At 31.5% G+C, this 21,508-nt stretch overlaps 2 long non-coding RNA genes across 2 annotated transcripts; both read left to right on the forward strand.

The window, feature by feature from the left end:
* The first annotated feature begins 10,810 nt into the window (after positions 1–10,810).
* On the forward strand, positions 10,811–15,934 carry LOC146533015 (uncharacterized). The gene is made up of 4 exons (XR_014878647.1): positions 10,811–10,904; positions 11,655–11,709; positions 12,312–12,416; positions 15,831–15,934. It is a non-coding gene; the product is annotated as an uncharacterized LOC146533015 (long non-coding RNA).
* A 3,401-nt stretch (positions 15,935–19,335) lies between these two features.
* LOC146533016 (uncharacterized) lies at positions 19,336–20,859 on the forward strand. Its single transcript, XR_014878648.1, has 3 exons — positions 19,336–19,408; positions 20,078–20,132; positions 20,735–20,859. It is a non-coding gene; the product is annotated as an uncharacterized LOC146533016 (long non-coding RNA).
* Positions 20,860–21,508: the final 649 nt, after the last annotated feature.

A 21,508-nucleotide genomic window follows, 5' to 3' on the forward strand; every position in this document is an offset into this window, starting at 1 on the left:
AAGCTGACAAAATCTAAAATATTAAAATTATATAAATAACAATACGTAATTTACTCACTCTATTCTTGGTAACAAATTGTGCTCGATACATTATATTATTTCTTAATAGAAAGATGTATATGCGTGTTATTTTATTACTGGCAGTAAGTATTGAAAATAAAATATTACTATTTAAATAAGAGGAATAATAATTACTTTCAAAATTTATATTTACAAAATAATATTGTTAATATGAGCCAAGTGGTGGCGTAGGGTCACAAGCATGCGAAATCCTCTTTTGGGGAGACCCTACACTTGACAAAGAAAGACAAAATTAAAGACATTTTTTACTTTTTACTTTATTATTTAATTTTGTTTCAGTTAATTTCTTCTGTACAACTATGGGTTTTGGATAACAAGCTTTTATGGAAACGAGGTTACTATAAAAATCAGATTGATTAAGTGTTATTTACATAATATGTTGAGATTCTTTAAGAATTGGACATTTATATATCAATTATTCCTGGTATTATTGTTGATATTTTCTACATTATTCGTTAAGAATCTTAAATTGTTTAAAATATACAAAAATTCAACAATCCATCCATCCATCCATCCATCCATCCATACATCCATCCATCCATCCATCCATCCATCCATCCATCCATCCATCCATCCATCCATCAGCCTTTCAAAGTCCACTGCTGGACACAGACCTCCCCTAATAATCGCCACTCCGTTCGGTCCTGCGCCCTTTGAATCCAGCGGATTCCCGCTGTCTTCTTAATCCAACAATAACAAAATATAATTCTGCTATCCCTATTCAGCTACATAAGCATAAATCACATATTATCCCTATATTTTTAGAAGATTCGCCTGAATGTACGCCGTTTTCAAGATTCCAAGAAGATTGTAATTCGTGCATATGCAGTGCTGATGGAGAAGCTTTCTGCACGCTGATGCTATGCTAAGTATGGAAAGAGGTATATCGTATCTGTAGAAAACTAATTATTAAGTAGGGCCAATGTTGAAGTGGGAAGCGATGATTGTTCATTCAATTCCCACTCGAGAGAGTGATTTAGTTACATTTCCCTGCTCTGACAAGGAAAGGCGTGGCGTTGAGTTCCGCCACTTAATACGTATGGATTCGGATGGAAGATAGAGTGTTTCAACACTAGCTAGTTACTCTCTGCTTAAATTGCGAAGCTAAATAATTAAAAATTACAAAAACCGTCAAAAGCCGAAATTAGCTACATTATGTCATAATAATATTTTACAAACGTGTATAAGTGTAGGTAAAGACATCAACATAAAGATATCAAGAAATGATTAAGACAACGTAAATTTTAAATATCGTTGCATTCAAAAATTTGGTGTGAACTCTCAATTTATTTACCTTTACTCCAGTTGTTTATTTTTTTTATCCCTACTACTTTACTGTATTCTACAGTAGCCAAAGGGAACCAAGTGTTAACCCCACTCCCCATTTTCCTCCAAATTTTCAAATTTTCGAGACATTGCGTGTTGAGTGACGTAACTCAACGCTTTGTCTTGTTACCAGAGCGAGGATATGTAAATATTAAATAATTCCCCATCGCGCTCACAACCGTTACGTTTACAATCACACACTAACTGCTCTAAGATGTCCTCAATATCAACATTAATATAGAAATTATATTGTTTCAGAATATAAAAAAAGAAGGTCAAATGCAGATTATCTGATGAAAATAAGAAAAACAAATATCTATTAATTAAATATTGTTGAAAATGATTTTTTATTTTCTAATAATTATTTTTATCTATCTGCGCCAAGCTGGTCACAATAAAAAAAAATAATGAGAAAGAAATTAAGAATTGTGGGTTCAATTTCCACACAAGGAAATTTTATATATTCATTTACTCCTCGTCACGAGGCATAACGCGGCGTTGAGTTCCTCCATTACAACACGAATTACCTTAAGAATTTAAGAGTTTTAATACTCGTTTCCTACATACCCATACTCTCGATTCATAAGATTGCTAAGCAAATATTTGATGAAAAAAATCTACGAAGAAAAATACCTACTAAACAATAAATACAAAATGTACCTCATTTATTACGATTTCTACGGTTATATTAACTGTAATATTTTTTACACTATAATAAATTTGTTTAATACTTGAAAATCTTGCCAATAATTCTACCTTTTTTTCCATGTTAATATATCAGTCTCATTTTTTTTAGGAATGGAACCCGCAACCACACGCATGTGCTCCCGCGGCACGATTAGCCTCATACTCAGATTGCGTTATTAAAATGATTGATTGAATTGAATCTTAACTGTTGAGTTTCTTGCCTGCTCTTCTCAGCCGAACCTTCCGAACCGGTGGTAGCTTTTTTATCTATATGTTTGTTCGACGATTAAGATCCGCCACTCAACACATAATGTCTTGAAAATTTGGCTTGAAAGCGAGGAATGAAGTGCGTCAGCACTAGGTTCCCTTTACTTGGAGCGTGAAGCTAACAAAATCTAAAGTAAAAGTGTAAGTAAATTACATTTTAATGTAATTATTTTTTTTATTTGTATATAAATATCAAAATGTTATTTACAACTCTACTCTTCGTAACAAATTATACTTGATATATTATTTCTTAATAGAAAAATGTATTTGCGTGTTGTTTTATTACTTGCGGTGAGTATGGTTTTAAATTTATATTTAAAATATTGTATTTTTTTTAAATATCCTTGCTTTCATTGTACGTTTTAAGGAAATAGGACTCCGCCACTCCAGCTACAATATTTTAAAGTATATATATGGAAAGTGCAGAACAGAGTGACTCTATAACTACTTTTGTTCCTAAATTTTTATAGAAATTTAAATAAAATAGATTTAGTTAAACATATTTAAATACATCAAGTCATAGTAGTACCATCGTCCATCGTGAGTTGGGGGAAAAAGTAATTAATTTTGTTTTATTTACTTTTTTTTCAGCTTATTTCTTCAGTACATCTGCGTTATTTAGAAAATACGCTATTATGGAAACGAGGTATCTATTTGTAAATAATATGAATATATTAACTTAACTTAAATTTTACATTACCTATAAATAATATAAAAGTGGTGACTCAACAAAGAGTGTCTCTTTGAGCGAAAAGCGAAGTGTTTAAACACTAGTTTCTATCTTGCTTATCCTGCTATATGCGGAATAAAACGTGTAGCTAAAGTAAATTTATTTTGATAATTTATTCTATTTATTCTGTACTTACATTCAGTTTATTATGACGATTTTAAAGTTCTTGTAACAGCCTAATTAAATAAAGAATAATATTTTTATATTAGAATACCATACAATATAATCAATATTACTAATAAACGGAATTTAAACCTATATTTATAAATTTTATATTTTTTGAAACCTTCGTGGCACATGGGCAAAAGGGTGTGACTGTAACGCGACGGGTATGGGTTCGATCCGCACTCAAGCAAATTAATTATTATTTATTAATATTTTCATTTCTTCGCTCTGGCAATAAGGCAAAAACCCCGGCGTTAAGATCCGCCACTCAACGACCATTGCATCGAAAATTGAACCAAAGGTGTGGAATACACTGTTTTAACATTAGGTTTTCTGTTTTTTTTTATGTTTTTAGAAATCTCTGGAAAATGTATACCGTTCACAGTATACGAAGAAGATTGTAATACTTGCGTATGTGGCGCTGATGGTGTAGGAGGTGTGTGTACGAGGATGGGATGCTAAGTATGACAAAATTGTACTGATGAATATGAAAGATGGATGTCTGTTCTACTTTCACGCAAAAACTACTGAACAAATGTAGATTAAACTTTAAAATAATATAAGATACTCATAAAATTAACAAATAAGCTACTATTTATGTGAAGTTTTTGTATAATTTCGTTTTAATCTATACCTACTTATAATAAAATCGTAATGGATTGGATCCTGTACCTACATGGAATATATATAAGAACATATTTTATCGCTGACATTTAATAATGTAATGGAAAAGAAAACCATGATTTTAATTTTCTTGTGTGTTTGTCGGTGTGTTTCTTCCACACTAATCTCAAAAAAATTAGAAAATATAGCGGTACAATAAGAGAAGATTTGGCGTAAAATTTAATTTATAAACTATATTATAAAGATAACTATGGTATATTATTGTTTCAGATTTCAATAAACGGTCAATTACAAATTATTCTGAAGATTGATAAATAAACATCGGTTCTATATTAATTAAATATCAGATATAAGTTTTTTTTTTAAATAATATAATTTATACAATTCAAAAGTATCCCATGAGAAACAAGGAGTAAGCACATAATAGAGCGAAGCGAGCGGAGCGCTCTACTGGAGACTACGTTTACAATCACACGCTAAGTGCACTAAGATGTCCTCAATATCAACATTAATATAGTAATTATATTGTTTCAGAACATTAAAAAGAAGGTCAAATGCAGATTATTTCATGAAAATAAGAAAAACAAATATATCTAATAATTAAATATTGTTAAAAATGATTTTTTATTTACCAATAATTATTTTTATCTTAATTAAGAATTATCCCCTGACATATATACATATTAATAATTTTTAAAATTAATAGGTGCTTTGCGTAGATATGTAAGTAAAAAAATACATAGAGTGAAAATCGAACTCACAACCTGTCGCAATATAAAAAGAAATCATACCCAAGAGATAGTAATAGCGTCTACGAGCAAATAAAATTCCATCGTGGTTGGTTGCTCTCAGTATCGACGCTGTATTCTTGAAAAATTAAGATTCTCGAACTAATTATAACTCGCTGAACGCCTCGAGCTATTATTCTTAGTTTAAAGCAAGGGTCGGGGAGCTATCACTGGCAGATTCCGTTTATACACCCGTTTTTCCGTTCGAGAGAACGATGAAGTGTTCATTGGGAAATATAAAAAAATGTACATAGCATAATGTTTTTTTAAAAGTCGACGATAAATATTTAATTGAAGATATATTTTAATTAATATTTTTTATTGTTTTTTTTTGTATTTACAAGTACGTTGTGGTATTTTTTTTATAATAAATGTAAGTAAACTTTCAAAATTTTATATAGTAAATATAAGTAGGTAGTTTATTTTATAATTATATGGTAATTTTTTTTTATAGTAAATGTAAGTAAAACTTTCATTTTATAAATTGTCTTAATTACATAAGACTACTTTATATACAGGAGTAACGCGATGGACAGATCAAAGGTGGTGTATGGTAGGGATACTTCACGGAAGAAAGTCCCCTATCCATAAACCACCTACTCCACATATGTCCAGCGATTTTCAGTGGCTCAGCAGATATGTGGAAATTAGTATTTTTTTGGAAAAACTCAAATTTTTAAAGCTATTTTGCTAATACTGTTGGATCTGCGGTATTGGTTTTTTTGCCTAATATAGTCCAATAATAGCCATTTAAGAACGTACACCCAGTACATTATAGCGGGCTTTCTATTGTTCCAGCAAATATGGGGGTTGGGGAAGAGGCATGAATGTTTCATGTAGACGCTTTCAGTTGTTTAAACACTCCACGAGATTATTCGCGATGACAGCGCAGACGAGCAATGCTGTCTTATACACCGTTTGAGGGTTGCGATTGAATTTTAAAAATGATCTTTTATATTCCAATCTCGTGTGTAGGTCTTAATATTTGTCTGTATGTAGATATGTGTATACTTTGTTATACTACACATGGCGGGGTAGGCAGAGGGTATCTAGGAACTGAATGTTAAAACTCTTAAATTCTTGAGGTATTTCGTGTTGAGTGGAGGAACTCAACGCCGCGTTATGCCTCGTGACGAGAAGTAAATGAATATATAAAATTTCCTTGAGTGGAAATTGAACCCACAATTCTTAATTTCTTTCTCATTATTTATTTTTTTATTGTGACCAGCTTGGCGCAGATGGACAGAGTCGGGTTTTAATCGTAATAGTTGTGGATTCGAGGTCAGCTCGAGGGCACTCATTGAAAACATGTAAATGGTAATATATTTTATTTATAAAAATGCAATTTTTCATAAAATTGCTAAGCAAATATTTGATGAAAAAAATCTACCTATCTAAAAATACTTACTAAACAATAAATACAAAATGTATCTCATCTATTACGATTTCTATGGTTATATTAACTGTAATATTTTTTACACTATAATAAATTGGTTTAATACTTGAAAATCTTGCCAATAATTCTGCCTTTTTTCCATGTTAGTATATCAATCTCATTTTTTTAGGAATTGAACCCACAATCTGTCGCGTTTTACAGCCTCACACCGCACCACTAGCCTCATAGTCAGATTGCGTTATTAAAATGATTATTTACTAAATTGAATTTTAACTGTTGAGTTTCTTGCCGGCTTTTCTTGGCAGAACCTTCCGAACTGATGGTTAAGCTCCGCCACTCAACACATAATGTCTTCAAAATTTGGCTTGAAAGTGAGGAATGAAGTGCGTCAGCACTAGGTTCCCTTTACTCGGAGCGTGAAGCTAACAAAATCTGAAGTAAAAGTGTAAGTAAATTACATTTTAATGTTTATATTTGTATATAAATATCAAAATGTCATTTACAACTCTACTCTTGGTAACAAATTATACTTGATATATTATTTCTTAATAGAAAAATGTATATGCGTGTTGTTTTATTACTTGCGGTGAGTATGAGAAATAAAATATTATTATAATTAAAAAATGAGGAATAATAATTACTTTCAAAACTTACATTAAAAAAAGTAATATTGTTAATATGAGGCCAGTGGTGGCGTAGGGCCACAAGTATGCGAAATCCTCTTTAAGGGGAGACCCCATACACTTGACAAAGAAAGACAAAATAAAAGACATTTTTTATTTTGATAATTTATTATTTAATTTTGTTTCAGTTAATTTCTTCTGTACAACTATGGGTTTTGGATAATAAGCTTTTTGGGAAACGAGGTTACTATAAAAATCGGATTTATTAAGTGTTATTTACATATTATTTTGAGATTTCGCACACAGCGGAGTAGGCAGAGGGAACCTAGTGTTAAGACACTCAATTCCCCACTTTCTGCTGAATTCTGGAGGCATTGTGTGTTGAGTGGCAGAACTCAACGCCGCAGCGTGAAACTGATTTATATCACAAAAAGAACCATTACAGCCTCAGTGGGCGAGTCCAGATCTCACTTGACTGGTATTTAATTGATATTTTCTACATTATTCGTTAAAAATCTTAAATTGTATAATAATTTATACAAAAATTCAACAATAACAAGATATCATTTTGCTATCCGATACTACAAAAGCGTAAAAAAAAAATATATATATAAATCACATATTGTACCTATATTTTTAGAAAATTCGCCTGAATGTAAGCCGCTTTCAAGATTCAATGAAGATTGTAATTCGTGCATATGCACTCCTGATGGATGGGCTCTCTGTACCCTGAAGCGATGCTAAGTATGAAAAGAGATATATCGTATCTGTAGAAAACTAATAATTAATTGGGGCCAGTGTCGAAGTGGGACGCTATGGTTGCTCATTCAATTCTCACTCGAGGGAGTGATTTAGTGGCATTTCCGCCGCTTAAAACATAATATGCCGAATTCGGGCGGAAGACAGTGTTTCAACACTAGCTAGCTACTCTTTGCTTAAATTGTGAAGCTTAAAAATTAAGATTGACAAAATGTTGTCTAGTTTATTTTTTAAAAACCACAACCAAGTGTAAACAAATTGGATTTAAGAGATTGCTCGATTGCGGCTTGACGTATCTTTAAAAATACAATATTCTGAAAATATTTTTTTCCACTTTTCATTTATCTGTTATCGCTATAAATTATGTTATTTACTTTTCTTTTACCTTTACTACTTTAGTGTGTTATCCCCACTCCCGGTTTTCCTCCAAATCTTCAATTGCGTGTTCAATGTAGTAACTCAACGCAGCGCTTTGTCTTATTACCAGAGTTACGTTTACAATCACATGCTAAGTGCACTAAGATGGCCTCAATATTAACATTAATATAGTAATTATATTGTTTTAGAACATAAAAAAGAAGGTCAAATACAAATTATCTGATGAAAATAAGGAAAACAAATATATCTATTAATTAAAAATATTGTTAAAAATGAATTTTTATTTACCTATAATTATTTTAACCTTAATTAAAAATTATCCCCTGACATATGAACATATTACAATAATAATAATTTTTAAAACTAATAGGTGCTTTGCGTAGGTATGTAAGTAAAATAATACATAGTTTAATCAATTAACTCAATCTTTTAAAGCATGTTAAATTAAATAATAATGAAAATTATAATTATATAATCGATTGCTAACGGTTACTTTAGATATTTTATAATTTGGTTATTTTCCTGAAAAATATACTATGTAATAAAGAGTAACAAAAGCAACACATGAACAATGTCTCAAAAAATAGGCGGAATGGGGGAAACTAGTGTCTCACTATGTTCACATTAGAATACAGCGTGAATATACTCTTATTTTACGAGCAGTTATATTCTCCTAGCCAATATAGCAGTTATATTCTAAATCATGTCTAAATTTTCTGACTAAAATAATTATTTTTCTAGTCCTTTTTCCCGCAATGCGGATAAGGCAGGTAGGGCTCTGTGTACAGACACTGCGTTTTACCCTAAAATATAATTTTGTAAATGAGACATTACGTTGAGTCATTGAGTGGTGTAACTGAACTCCGCGCGTTGTTTTACCATAAAGGGGAATATAAATCTTTTCTCTAGTGACAATCACACCAACAGGCGTTAAGATAAAAATGCTATTTATATATAAAATTCTTATTATTTCGATAAGAAATGTAACAGGGGGAAAATCCAATAAATGCAAAATTAACCTTATTCGTTACGATTTCCAAGGGCATATCACTCGAAATAATATTGAAAAACCCTGTTGTTTGGTCGTGGTAGTAAAACTTAATTATAATATTAGCACTAGTCGTCTCCCGCAAATTTGTTTGTATGGACTTTAAGACGTGAAAAAGAAAATTATATTTTTGTCCGTCCAAATTAGCCGATGTGATAGTTGTAGGTACATTTGCGGAATTATTTATGTTCTTTCTAGTTTGCGGCGTTAATTTCCGCAATTCAACACGCAACATCTAGAATTCGCGTGGAGGACTAAGTGTCTTGAGGTTATCTCCGGCTACTCTTCTATAAATGGGATACAGAGAGAAAATAAACCCTTATAAGTGGTGAAAATATTTTCTAAATTAAATATTAAAATTACATCTTCACGCTGTATCCCGCATGTAGCAGGGTAGGCAAAGGGAGAGAATTTTGGATGCATTGCGTGTTGAGTGGCCAATCTCAACAGCGCACTTTGCCCCAACACCAGAGCGAAGCGAAGCGAATGCACATCCTATCCTATATCTTATAAAACAAAGTCGCTTTTTGTGTCTGTCTGAACTTTCTAACTCTTCTTCTTCTAAACCACCCAACGGATTTGGATGCGGTTTTCACCATTAGGTCGAGTATTTCTTAGGGAAGGTTTATATATAGTTTATTATTTGTACATTCTTATGTAAATTAACATAAATACGATAAATGTGTATAAAGTCCTACCCGCTGAGACACTTTGGCGCATGCGCTGCTTTAATGGTAAATACTACATGAAAAAAATGTACTGGAGTATTGTTCCTCTTAATAGGATCTACAAAAAAGTCCGCGATGGCATATTCGTATCTTTTAAGAATAACGCGTAGTGATCATATTTCTGTCTAAAAATAGTAATTTCAATATATTTTTTATTGTGAGGGATATTTCTCCATAATGGTATTAATCCTTATCCTTTAAAATACTTTATTAAATTTCTACGTTAAACGAAGATAAAATTTGCTTTTTAAACTATTTCGAAATTGCGAATAGTTTTAGAGAAAAACGCATTTAATTATTGACACATCACGCCGTTCACACATCAGCTGTATCGAGTCAAGTTTCACTTATCCCTTACTCTCAGCATATAAATAAGTATATTAGTTACGTTGGCCATTTAATGTAGATCAAAACTGTCTTTTCTGTTTTTCATTTTAATAAGTACTTTAGAAGTTGTTACAATATCAAAAAATCCTTGCTGCGAAACTCGCCTCGCGACGTTATGCTTATACAAGCGAGTCCGCCGCGCCCGCCTGCCTTACACGCATCGGTGGTTCAGTGGTGGAATGCTCGCCTGCCACGCGGGCAGCCCGGGTTCAATTCCCGGCCGATGCATTCTATTTAATTTTTGTCACAGGCAGCCACGTAGTGCTTGCTTTTCATCAGGGACAGAATACCCTCTTCAGCATTAACCACAAGCTCGAAAAAAAAACCTTTATAGCAACGAAGATTTAGATGCGTTTGCACGTATTGGATAATTCGAGTTGAATGTATTATTTAATGTCATTTAACTATCTAAAAATGGTAATTTAAAGTATCACAGATATAAAATTACGGTACCTACTAAAAAATCCTTGCTGTGTAAAACAATTAAAAGAAAATGTAAAAGTAACTAAAAGAAAATCCTTATTGAAACTACGAAAATGCGGGTTGCATTAGGGTTTAATTAATATTCACATTATCTTAAGTGCTTTGCAAACCTACATTATATGAATAATCCAGTAGTAAAAGCGGGCGAAGCCGCAATAGGGTCGCTAGTATTAAATATTTAAATTCCTCGAATGGGAATCGAACCCACAATCTGTCAAGTTTACATTCACAGCGCTTACATTCACAGTCTGGCTTTTTTTAAATCTTAAAATATCCTTTCTGATTAAGCAAAATATATAAAGAAAACGTTGTATACTTAAGTATTTATCGTGCAGTTTAGCGACATCGCTCTCGGTAGCAAATTGTGTTCGAACTCCGATATAAATTGTTTCTTAATCGAAAAAATGTATTTGCGTGTTGTTTTATTACTTGCGGTGAGTATGGTTTTAAATTTATTTTAAAAATATTGTTTTTTTTTAAATATCCTTGCTTTCATTGGACGTTTTAAGGAAATAGGTCTGACATTTTAGTTTTTTATCTATGTACTTAATGTAAAAATATTCAAGAAAATCCTTACTTTGATTACGAATGAAGATGGATCAAAGGTGAAAATGAAAAGAAAAGCTATTCTTAGGTTGGCATGTCGGCAGTAGAATCATCTCACATGATTAATCAATGATCATGTTCGTACTTTAAGAAACCATCATTCCTAGCCAATCTAAAGCGAAGCGAAACCTAGTGCTAACTCTCCGTTCTTTACTCTCTGCTTATTGCACAAAATTACACGTTGAATTCAAATATAATAGTAAATAATTTTTATTTTTTTGTTATTAGAGCCATGTACACTTCAATTCGTCAATTGCATTAGTGTACTTTATTTCTCTATCTTGTTCTTTATTTGTATATTTTATTAAGGGTATAGATATGTATTAGGAGAAAACATTATTCAATTTGTCTAAAAGCACCGTTAGGTTCCGGCACTCCAGCTACAATATTTAAAGTATGTATATGAAAAATGCAGAACAAAGTGACTCTATAACTACTCTTGTTTCTAAATTTTTATAGAAATTTAAATAAAATAGATTTAGTTAAACATATTTATATACGTCAGGTCATATTAGTATCATCGTAAGTCGTATATTGAAGAAAAAGTAATTAATTTTGTTTTATTTACTTTTTTTCAGCTTATTTCTTCAGTACATCTGCGTTATTTAGAAAATTCACTATTATGGAAACGAGGTATCTATTTGTAAATAATATGGATATATTAATTTAAGTCAAATTTTATATTACCTATAAATAATATAAAGGCGGTGACCCAACAAAGAGTGTCTCTTTAAGTGAAAAGCGAAGTGTTTAAACACTAGTTTCTATCTTGCTTATCCTGATATACGCGGAATAAAACGTGAAGCTAAAGTGAATTTATTTTGATAATTTATTCTATTTATTCTGTACCTACATAGTTTATTATGACGATTTCAACGATCTTGTAACAGCCTAATTAAATAAAGAATAATATTTTTTATTAGAATACCATACAATATAATCAATATTACTAATAAACGGAATTTAAACCTATATTTATAAATTTTATATTTTTTGAGACCTTCGTGGCGCATAGGCAAAAGGGTGTGACTGTAACGCGACGGTTGTGGGTTCGATCCCCACTTGAGGAAATTAGTTATTATTTTTATTAATATTTTCATTTATTCGCTCTGGCAACAAGGCAAAAACCCCGGCGTTAATATCAGCCACTCAACGACCAATGCCTCGAGAATTGAACCAAAGGTGTGGAATACAGTGTTTTAACACTAGGTTTTCTGTTTTTTTTATGTTTTTAGAAATCTCTGGAAAATGTATACCGTTCTCAGTATACAAAGAAGATTGTAATACTTGCGTATGTGGCGCTGATGGTGTAGGAGCTTGTACGCAGATGGGATGTCTAAGTATGACAAAATTGTACTAATGAATATGAAAGATAGATAGATGTCTGTTCTACTTTCCCGCAAAAACGACTGAACGAATTTAGATTAAACTTTAAAGTAATATAAGATATTCATAAAAGTAGCAAATAGGCTACAATTTATGTAAAGTTTTTGTATAATTTGGTTTTAATCTATACCTACTTATAATAAAATCGTAATGGATTGGATCCTATACCTACATGGAATATATATAAGAAAACATTTTATCGCTGACATTTAATAATGTAATGGAAAAAAAAACCATGATTTTAATTTTCTTGTCCGTTTGTCGGTGTGTTTCTTTCACACTAATCTCAAAAAAATTAGAAAATATAGCTGAACAATAAGAGAAGATTTAGCGTAAAAATTAATTTTATATTATTTAATGATAACTATGATATATTATTGTTTCAGATTTCAATAAACGGTCAATTATAAATTATTCTGAAGATTGATAAATAAACATCAGTTCTATATTTATTAAATATCAGATATATGTTTTTTTTTAAATAATATAATTTATACAATTCAAAAGTATCCCATGAGAAACAAGTAGTAAGCACATTATAGAGCGAAGCGAGCGGAGCGCTCTACTGGAGACTACGTTTACAATCACACGCTAAGTGCACTAAGATGTCCTCAATATCAACAATAATATAGTAATTATATTGTTTCAGAACATTAAAAAGAAGGTCAAATGCAGATTATCTGATGAAAATAAGGAAAACAAATATATCTAATAATTAAATATTGTTAAAAATGATTTTTTATTTACCAATAATTATTTTTATCTTAATTAAGAATTATCCCCTGACATATATACATATTAATAATTTTTAAAACTAATAGTTGCTTTGCTTAGGTATGTAAGTTAAAAAAATACATAGAGTGAAAATCGAACTCACAACCTGTCGCAATATAAAAAGAAATCATACCCAAGAGATAGTAATAGCGTCTACGAGCAAATAAAATTCCATCGTGGTTGGTTGCTCTCAGTATCGACGCTGTATTCTTGAAAAATTAAGATTCTCGAACTAATTATAACTCGCTGAACGCCTCGAGCTATTATTCTTAGTTTAAAGCAAGGGTCGGGGAGCTATCACTGGCAGATTCCGTTTATACACCCGTTTTTCCGTTCGAGAGAACGATGAAGTGTTCATTGGGAAATATAAAAAAATGTACATAGCATAATGTTTTTTTAAAAGTCGACGATAAATATTTAATTGTAGATATATTTTAATTAATATTTTTTATTGTTTTTTTTTGTATTTACAAGTACGTTGTGGTATTTTTTTTTATAATAAATGTAAGTAAACTTTCATTTTATAAATTGTTTTAATTACTTAAGACTACTTTATATATAGGAGTAACGCGATTGACAGATCAAAGGTGGTGTTTGGTAGGGATACTTCACGGAAGAAAGTCCTCTATCCATAAACCACATATGTCCAGCGATTTTCAGTGGCTCAGCAGATATTTGGAAATTAGTATTTTTTTGGAAAAACTCAAATTTTTAAAGCAATTTTGCTAATACTGACTGTTGGATCTGAGATATTAGTTTTTTTGCCTAATATAGTCCAATAATAGCCATTTAAGAACGTACACCCAGTACATTATAGCGGGCTTTCTATTGTCCCAGCAAATATGGGGGTTGGGGAAGAGGCATGAATGTTTCATGTAGACGCTTTCAGTTGTTTAAACACTCGACGAGATTATTCGCGATGACAGCGCAGACGAACAATGCTGTCTTATACACCGTTTGAGGGTTGCGATTGAATTTTAAAATTATCTTTTATGTTCCAATCTCGTGTGTAAGTCTCAATATTTGTCTGTATGTAGATATGTGTATACTTGGTTATATTAGACATGGCGGGGTAGGCAGAGGGTATGTAGGAAACGAGTATTAAAACTCTTAAATTCTTGAGATATTTCGTGTTGAGTGGAGGAACTCAACGCCGCGTTATGCCTCGTGACGAGGAGTAAATGAATATATAAAATTTCCTTGAGTGGAAATTGAACCCACAATTCTTAATTTCTTTCTCTTTATTTTTTTTTATTGTGACCAGCTTGGCGCAGATGGACAGAGTCGGGTTTTAATCGTAATAGTTGTGGATTCGAGGTCAGCTCGAGGGCACTCAATGAAAACATGTAAATGTTAATATATTTTATTTATAAAAATGCAGTTTTTCAAATATTTGATGGAAAAAATCTACCTATCTAAAAATACCTAGTAAACAATAAATACAAAATGTACCTCATTTATTACGATTTCTACGGTTATATTAACTGTAATATTTTTTACACTATAATAAAATGGTTTAATACTTGAAAATCTTGCCAATAATTCTGCCTTTTTTCCATATTAGTATATCAGTCTATTTTTTTTTTAGGAATTGAACCCATAACAGCCACATGCTTCTGCTCCTGCGGCACGACTTGCCTCATACTCAGATTGAGTAATTAAAATGATTATTTACTAAATTTAATCTTAACTGTTGACTTTCTTGCCGGCTCTTCTCAGCAGAACCTTCCGAACTGGTGGTAGCTTTTTTATCTATATGTTCGTTCGACGATTAAGCTCCGCCACTCAACACATAATGTCTTCAAAATTTGGCTTGAAAGTGAGGAATGAAGTGCGTCAGCACTAGGTTCCCTTTACTCGGAGCGTGAAGCTAACAAAATCTGAAGTAAAAGTGTAAGTAAATTACATTTTAATGTTTATATTTGTATATAAATATCAAAATGTTATTTACAACTCTACTCTTCGTAACAAATTATACTTGATATATTATTTCTTAATTGAAAAATGTATATGCGTGTTGTTTTACTACTGGCAGTAAGTATTAGAAATAAAATATTATTATTTAAAAATTAGTAATTACTTTCAAAACTTATATTAAATTAAAAAGTAATATTTTTAATATGAGGCCAGTGGTGGCGTAGGGCCAAGAGTATGCGAAATCCTCTTTTAGGGGAGACCCCATACACTTGACAAAGAAAGACAAAATTAGAGACATTTTTTTATTTTGATACTTTATTGTTTAATTTTGTTTCAGTTAATTTCTTTTGTACAGCTAAGAGTTTTGGATAGTAAGCTTTTTTGGAAACGAGGTTATTATAAATATCTGATTTTTTAAGTGTTATTTACATATGTTGAGATCCCGCACACATCAGGGTAGGCAGAGGGAACCTAATGTTAAGACACTCCGTTCCTCACTTTCTGCTGAATTCTGGAGGCTGGCCCTTGACTGGTATTTAATTGTTATTTTCTACATTATTTGTTAAAAAATTTAAATTGTATAACAAATTATACAAAAATTCAACAATAACAAGATATCATTTTGCTATCTCATACTACATAAGCATAAACATACACATTTTTACTTATATTTTTAGAAAATTCGGCTGAATGTAAGCCGCTTTCAAGATTCAATGAAGATTGTAATTCGTGCATATGCACTCCTGATGGATGGGCTCTCTGTACCCTGAAGCGATGCTAAGTATGGAAAGAGATATATCGTACCTGTAGAAAACTAATAATTAATTGTGGCCAGTGTCGAAGTGGGACGCTATGGTTGCTTATTCAATTCCCACTCGAAGGAGTGATTTAGTGGCATTTCCGCCGCTTAAAACATAAAATGCCGAATTCGGGCGGAAGACAGAGTGTTTCAACACTAGCTACTCTTTGCTTAAAAATTCAGATTGACAAAATGTCGTCTAGTTTATTTTTTAAAAGCCACAACCAAGTGTAACCAAATTTGATTTAAGACATTACTCGATTGTGTCTTGACTTAAAATACAATATTCTTAAAATCTTTTTTTTCACTCTCCATTTCTCTGTTATCGCTATAAATTATGTTATTTACTTTTCCGTTACCTTTACTTCTTTACTGTATTCTACAATAGGCAAAGGAAGGCAAGTGTTATCCCTACTCCCGGTTTTCCTCCAAATCTTCAATTGCGTGTTCAATGTCGTAACTCAACGCAGCGGTTTGTCTTATTACCAGAGTTACGTTTACAATCACACGCTAAGTGCACTAAGATGGCCTCAATATTAACATTAATATAGTAATTATATTGTTTTAGAACATAAAAAAGAAGGTCAAATACAAATTATCTGATGAAAATAAGGAAAACAAATATATCTATTAATTAAATATTGTTTAAAATGAATTTTTATTTACCAATAATTATTTTTATCTTAATTAAAAAGAGTCCCCTGACATATGAACATATTACAATAATAATAATTTTTAAAACTAATAGGTGCTTTGCGTAGGTATGTAAGTAAAATAATACATAGTTTAATCAATTAACTCAGTCTTTTAAAGCATGTTAAATTAAATAATAATGAAAATTATAATTATAATCGATTACTAACGGTTACTTTAGATATTTTATAATTTGGTTATTTTCCTGAAAAATACTATGTAATAAAGAGTAACAAAGGCAACACATGAACAATGTCTCAAAAAATAGGCGGAATGGGGGAACCTAGTGTCTCACTATGTTCACATTAGAATACAGCGTGAATATACTCTTATTTTACGAGCAGTTATATTCTCCTAGCCAATATAGCAGTTATATTCTAAATCATGTCTAAATTTTCTGACTAAAATAATTATTTTTCTAGTCCTTTTTCCCGCAATGCGGATAAGGCAGGTAGGGCTCAGTGTACAGACACTGCGTTTTACCCTAAAATATAATTTTGTAAATGAGACATTACGTTGAGTCATTGAGTGGTGTAACTGAACTCCGCGCGTTGTTTTACCATAAAGGGGAATATAAATCTTTTCTCTAGTGACAATCAAACCAACAGGCGTTAAGATAAAAATTCTATTTATATATAAAATTCTTATTAATTCGATAAGAAATGTAACAGGGGGAAAACCCAATAAATGCAAAATTAACCTTATTCGTTACGATTTCCAAGGGCATATCACTCGAAATAATATTGAAAAACCCTGTTGTTTGGTCGTGGTAGTAAAACTTAATTATAATATTTACACTAGTCGTCTCCCGCAAATTTGTTTGTATGGACTTTAAGACGTGAAAAAGAAAATTATATTTTTGTCCGTCCAAATTAGCCGATGTGATAGTTGTAGGTACATTTGCGGAATTATTTATGTTCTTTCTAGTTTGCGGCATTAATTTCCGCAATTCAACACGCAACATCTAGAATTCGCGTGGAGGACTAAGTGTCTTGAGGATAACCTCAGAAGAGTAGCCGGAGATAACTCCGGCTACTCTTCTATAAATGGGATACAGAGAGAAAATAAACCCTTATAAGTGGTGAAAATATTTTCTAAATTAAATATTAAAATTACATCTTCACGCTGTATCCCGCATGTAGCAGGGTAGGCAAAGGGAGAGAATTTTGGATGCATTGCGTGTTGAGTGGCCAATCTCAACAGCGCACTTTGCCCCAACACCAGAGCGAAGCGAAGCGAATGCACATCCTATCCTATATCTTATAAAACAAAGTCGCTTTTTGTGTCTGTCTGAACTTTCTAACTCTTTTTCTTCTAAACCACCCAACGGATTTGAATGCGGTTTTCACCATTAGGTCGAGTAATTCTCAGGGAAGGTTTATATATAGTTTATTATTTGTACATTCTTATGTAAATTAACATAAATACGATAAATGTGTATAAAGTCCTACCCGCTGAGACACTTTGGCGCATGCGCTGCTTTAATGGTAAATACTACATGAAAAAAATGTACTGGAGTATTGTTTCTCTTAATAGGATCTACAAAAAAGTCCGCGATGGCATATTCGTATCTTTTAAGAATAACGCGTAGTGATCATATTTCTGTCTAAAAATAGTAATTTCAATATATTTTTTATTGTGAGGGATATTTCTCCATAATGGTATTAATCCTTATCCTTTAAAATACTTTATTAAATTTCTACGTTAAACGAAGATAAAATTTGCTTTTTAAACTATTTCGAAATTGCGAATAGTTTTAGAGAAAAACGCATTTAATTATTGACACATCACGCCGTTCACACATCAGCTGTATCGAGTCAAGTTTCACTTATCCCTTACTCTCAGCATATAAATAAGTATATTAGTTACGTTGGCCATTTAATGTAGATCAAAACTGTCTTTTCTGTTTTTCATTTTAATAAGTACTTTAGAAGTTGTTACAATATCAAAAAATCCTTGCTGCGAAACTCGCCTCGCGACGTTATGCTTATACAAGCGAGTCCGCCGCGCCCGCCTGCCTTACACGCATCGGTGGTTCAGTGGTGGAATGCTCGCCTGCCACGCGGGCAGCCCGGGTTCAATTCCCGGCCGATGCATTCTATTTAATTTTTGTCACAGGCAGCCACGTAGTGCTTGCTTTTCATCAGGGACAGAATACCCTCTTCAGCATTAACCACAAGCTCGAAAAAAAAACCTTTATAGCAACGAAGATTTAGATGCGTTTGCACGTATTGGATAATTCGAGTTGAATGTATTATTTAATGTCATTTAACTATCTAAAAATGGTAATTTAAAGTATCACAGATATAAAATTACGGTACCTACTAAAAAATCCTTGCTGTGTAAAACAATTAAAAGAAAATGTAAAAGTAACTAAAAGAAAATCCTTATTGAAACTACGAAAATGCGGGTTGCATTAGGGTTTAATTAATATTCACATTATCTTAAGTGCTTTGCAAACCTACATTATATGAATAATCCAGTAGTAAAAGCGGGCGAAGCCGCAATAGGGTCGCTAGTATTAAATATTTAAATTCCTCGAATGGGAATCGAACCCACAATCTGTCAAGTTTACATTAACAGCGCTTACAATCACAGTCTGGCTTTTTTTAAATCTTAAAATATCCTTTCTGATTAAGCAAAATATATAAAGAAAACGTAGTATACTTAAGTGTTTATCGTGCAGTTTAGCGACATCGCTCTCGGTAGCAAATTGTGTTCGAACTCGAAAAAATGTATTTGCGTGTTGTTTTATTACTTGCGGTGAGTATCGTTTTAAATTTATTTTAAAAATATTGTATTTTTAAAATATCCTTGCTTTCATTGGACGTTTTAAGGAAATAGGACTGACATTGTAGCTTTTTACCTATGTACTTAATATAAAAATATTCAAGAAAATCCTTACTTTGATTACGAATGAAGATGGATCAAAGGTGAAAATGAAAAGAAAAGCCATTCTTAGGTTGGCATGTCACCATGTTCAATCAATGATCGTGTTCGTACTTTAAGAAACCATCATTCCTAGCGAATCTAAAGCGAAGCGAAACCTAGTGCTAACTCTCCGCTTTTTACTCTCTGCTTATTGAAGAAAAATCACACGTTGAATTCTAATAAAAAAGAAAATAATTTTTATTTTTTTGTTATTAGAGCCATTTACACTTCAATTCGTCAATTGCATTAGTGTACTTTATTTCTCTATCTTGTTGTTTATTTGTCTATTTTGTTAAGGGTGCTAGTATGTATGTACTAGGTTTCCATTTATATGGAAAATGCAGAACAGAGTGACTCTACTCTTGTTTCTAAATTTTAATAGAAATTTAAATAAAATAGATTTGGTTCGGCATATTTATATACGTCAGGTCATATTAGTATCATCGTAACTTGTATATTGAAGAAAAAGTAATTAATTTTATGTTATTTACTTTTTTTCAGCTTATTTCTTCAGTACATCTGCGTTATTTAGAAAATTCACTATTATGGAAACGAGGTATCTATTTGTAAATAATATGGATATATTAATTTAAGTCAAATTTTATATTACCTATAAATAACATAAAGGCGGTGACCCAACAAAGAGTGTCTCTTTAAGTGAAAAGCGAAGTGTTTAAACACTAGTTTCTATCTTGCTTATCCTGCTATATGCGGAATAAAACGTGAAGCTAAAGTGAATTTATTTTGATAATTTATTCTATTTATTCTGTACCTACATAGTTTATTATGACGATTTCAACGATCTTGTAACAGCCTAATTAAATAAAGAATAATATTTTTATATTAGAATTTCATACAATATAATCAATATTACTAATAAACGGAATTTAAACCTATATTTATAAATTTTATATTTTTTGAAACTTTCGTGGCGCTTGGGCAAAAGGGTGTGATTGTAACGCGACGGTTGTGGGTTCGATCCCCACTCGAGGAAATTAGTTATTATTTTTATTAATATTTTCATTTATTCGCTCTGGCAACAAGGCAAAAACCCCGGCGTTAAGATCCGCCACTCAACGATCAATGCCTCGAAAATTGAACCGAAGGTGGGGAATACAGTGTTTTAACACTAGGTTTTCTGTTTTTTTATGTTTTTAGAAATCTCCGGAAAATGTATACCGTTCACAGTATACAAAGAAGAATGTAATACTTGCGTATGTGGCGCTAATGGTGTAGGAGCTTGTACGAATATGGGATGTCTAAGTATGACAAAATTGTACTAATGAATATGAAAGATAGATGTCTGTTCTACTTTCCCGCAAAAACGACTGAACGAATTTAGATTAAACTTTAAAGTAATATAAGATATTCATAAAATCGTAATGGATTGGATCCTGTACTTACATGGAATATATATAAGAAAACATTTTATCGCTGACATTTAATAATGTAATGGAAAAAAAAACCATGATTTTAATTTTCTTGTCCGTTTGTCGGTGTGTTTCTTTCACACTAATCTCAAAAAACTTAGAAAATATAGGGGAACAATAAGAGAAGATTAAGCTTAAAATTTAATTTTATATTATTTAATGATAATTATGGTAAATATGGTAATATTATTGTTTCAGATTTCAATAAGCGGTCAATTGCAGATTATTCTGAAGAAAATTGATAAATAAACATCGATTCTTTATTAATTAAATATCAAATATATGTTTTTTTTTTAAATATATTTTATACAATTCAAAAGTATCCCATGACAAACGAGTATTAAGCACTTAATTGAGTGAAGCGAGCGGAGCGCTCTTCTGGAGACTACGTTTACGATCACACGCTAACTGCTCTAAGATGACCTCAATATCATTAATATAGTAACTATATTGTTTCAGAACATAAAAAAAGAAGGTCAAATGCAGATTATTTGATGAAAAT

This window comes from Heliconius melpomene, chromosome 13 (genome assembly GCF_056956725.1).
Source record: "Heliconius melpomene rosina isolate 202511_hmr_F chromosome 13, ASM5695672v1, whole genome shotgun sequence".
In the NCBI taxonomy this organism is placed as follows: Eukaryota; Metazoa; Arthropoda; class Insecta; order Lepidoptera; family Nymphalidae; genus Heliconius; species Heliconius melpomene.